The following is a 3,783-nucleotide window of genomic DNA, read 5'->3' on the forward strand; positions in this document are numbered from 1 at the left end:
CATAACAACACTATACGTAGGATATGACATCATATAACAATACAAATGTCATGCAAGGAATTTAATTCAACAATTTTCGGAATTTTAATCACTACAACACGATATGTCATACACATTCACACGGTATAATAGTTTTAATATATGAATGGGGGTAGAGACGTACGTAGACAGATATTAAAGCAAATACACATCTATAATACTATACCATTACAAATATTAATTTAAATCGATTTAAAGATTTCACAATTATATAGACACTCCCAAGTATGTATACACGCCAAATACAACGCAAGACAATAGGATAATACATATAATATATCGTTGGAACGTTAGACATTGATGAATCGAAAGCGATTTCATTACATTCACAACATACGAGCGAAATCGATCTTGTAATAAAAGATCTACACACTTAACAACGTTATACACACACTGATACAGAAAGACAGATACCTTGGTTGTAATATAGCGGTGGTACACGACAGGTTATCCACTTCACGAACTTGCAAATCACGGTATCAGGAATAAGGCCCCAGATACTCTTCTTTATGCAGGAATTAATGAACCATACACACACAAACGACGAGAACATTTAGGTGGTTTACACAGTTTGCTTCACAGTGGTTTGATACTACTTAGACAATAGAATACAAAAGGCACCAAAGGTTGACATAGCGTTTACAAAACGTTAAACGAAATACATATATACACAGAGTTTGAATACTATAACGTATTGTTTAAACGTTTTACGGATTCGACAACAAGCAACACATAGTCAGACGCGAGACACGTGCCAAATTAGGATATATATATAGTGCACGACAATACGTTGTGCGAGACACAGAGGCTATTATAAATAGTGACCAATTTAAACCAATTATCGATAATAGTTGGAAATATGGGTCGTAATGTAATAAATATACTGTTAAATATGTATACGTATAAGGTATAAAAATAAGAATAAAACGACAGAGTGGATATTTACGACCATGGGTTTGATATATAAAATAAAAATACTAGGGATAATATTATTTATTTCAAGAAAAAAGATAAGCTACAAAGTACGAATGTTACAATGTATGAAGACATATGGTATGGCTCTCATAGCCGTTGTAGTGGTTCGGGAAAGATCGATGGGAAGAAGTGGTCAGTAAATTCCCGTTTGAAGCTTGGGCCAAGTGAGTCGACGATGGAGGATATGCGCTGAGTCATTTCGGACCGGTGCTGACAAAACACTGATACCATCGAATGTGTCATGTATTCGCTTGCTGACCTACTAAGTAGCGTACCCACCTCTGTGGTACGGATCGAGTCTGCGCCGTGGAGTGCCGTGGAATGGGTTAGTGCAGAGTACGAAATACCGAGTAGGACCAGGTTATCCGTCATAATTCGGTCGAGGAGCAAGGATGGGGGGGTATGTGCTGTCTGGCCTGAGTCGGAAGTATCATAGGCGAGACCAACAAGCGCGATGATCGGTTTGAACCGAAATTTGGAAGTAGTACTTCAACAGCGTGATTAGCCGGGGTATGGGGAATATCTGTTGATGTATCAGAGACGGGTGAGGGTACGGTGGTTCTTCTACATGCTGGAAAAAAGATCCAAGGTGTTCGTGGAGGGTCCAGATACCGTGGAAATCGTGGCACTCCTGTAATTGCTGGAGGAGGTCAGGGCCAATGGGCGGATAGTTTATTTATGATTTTATTTTTATTACATTTGATAGATTTCCAACACGGATTTTATATATAGATAATTCAATACAAAACAGGTACTTTAGTCTGTTTACAGTTGCCTGGGTGATATTTTAGCCACAATTATTTACGACATATATAATATTTGATAAATAAGATATTCTAACGATGCAATAACTCCACGGTTCGTGTAGGATATTACCGTTATATTTTTATCCATAAATTATCACAAAATTATGGCTTAAATAATCATTGAAAAATACCAGCACTCAACCTGGCGGGGCTGTGAACAAAGTACCGTGACGGGAATTTAGGACAGGACCAGAGAACCGGACTGACAAGAGGAATTTAGGACCGGACCAGAGGACCGAACCTAAGGGAAATATCTAGGACCGAATCAGAGACTCGGGCCTAAGAGGATTTTATTGAAGGGCGGACCCGAGGACTGGACTAGATAGGGGAATATATAAGTTAGTGAGAAAGAATGATGACTCATCAGATATTCATTATATAGTAACTAGGAGACCATAATCTTAGATACGGAGATTTTCACAATCTGCCGTTGTTAGAGAAAGTCTCGTCCCATATAGGAACGTGATTAATAAATACAGCAGACGCGCCATTCATAACGGCACTTCTGACTGAGTTCACTTATTTTAGACTTAACACTCTTTATTGAGTATCGCTTGGTTTTGACTATAGCATCATTCACAAAGTTCATGACTACCAGGATATGAAAGATTCCATTGAAGACTTCCCATCCACGATCATTAGGGAGCAAGGGCGGTTAATTGTAAAGTGCTCATAAGAGGATAGGCCCAGACTTTTACGCCTGAAGCGATAACAGTTCTCTATATAAATCATGTGACGAAAGATGCACAGGACGATAACAGCAAGACCTGTGATCGAGCTGCAACTATCTGTACACACAGAAGCACACAATTTTTATTTATTAGTCTAGCATACAATTTGCTAATCGTCACACATCCATTTAATTGATTGTAGATTTGAGTTCCTGTTTAATATAGGTATACTGGCTGGCTAAACATAGTTTGGCAGTTTATCGCATATAGGTGTGAACTGGCATACGAGTACAGCAATTAGTTGAAAGATATAAATACCTATGAAGATTAAGTAGTCACGCATCTATTTAATTGATTGTAGAATAGATTTGCTGTTTAATGCTTGTATACCGGCTGGCTAAACGCAGTTTGGCGGTTTATCGCATATAGATGTGAACTGGCGTACGAGTACAGCAACTAGTTGGAAGATATAAGTACTTATGAAGATTGAGTAGTTACGCATCTATCTAATCGATTGTAGAACGGATTTGTTGTTTAATGCATACATACCGGCTGGCTAAACGCAGTTTGGCGGTTTATCGCATATAGGTGTGAACTGACGTACGAGTACAGCAAAAAGTTGGAAGATATAATTACATACTTATGAAGATTAAGTAGTCACGCATCTATTTAATTGATTGTAGAATGTACTTTCTCTTTAATACATGTATACCCGCTGGCTTAACGCAGTTTGGCGGTTTATTGAATATGGGTGTAAACCATTGTACGAGTATTGCAAGTAGTTAGAAGATATAAATAATTCTGAAGATTAAGTATTTAAGCAATGTCAGTATGTAAGTTAGCTTATAGATTCAGGATAATTAGAATTTAGAATGAGTCTTCAGCTGGGCGACAACCTGCTCTTATGAGTCGTGGCGTCATCAGGGTTCGTTTATTTAGTATTTCTACTCTTCTAGTCAAAGTGAACGATTGGCACTTGAGCGCCGAGCGAATCCCTTCCGATGAGTAGACACATTTTAAAAAACTATGTTAATAAGTTATCAATTTATAACAACCATCAGGTTTATCTTTTAAAAATATAGTGAACCCTTAAATATCCTTCAGCTTTTAAGAGGTTCTCATCTGCTCGAAATTTGCAAATTACAAGCAGTAAGAAGGACTCTATCCTCTTCCGTCTCTAACCTGTACATTTTCTTCTCTTTTGATAAAAACATACCCTTGAGAAACTAGGAGGAGGGGTGTCATTCCCTGATCAGAGAACTCCTCGAGGTCTACGAATTGGCATTTGTACA

Source organism: Sphaeroforma arctica (genome assembly GCF_001186125.1).
Source record: "Sphaeroforma arctica JP610 unplaced genomic scaffold supercont1.162, whole genome shotgun sequence".
NCBI classification, from domain to species: domain Eukaryota; class Ichthyosporea; order Ichthyophonida; genus Sphaeroforma; species Sphaeroforma arctica.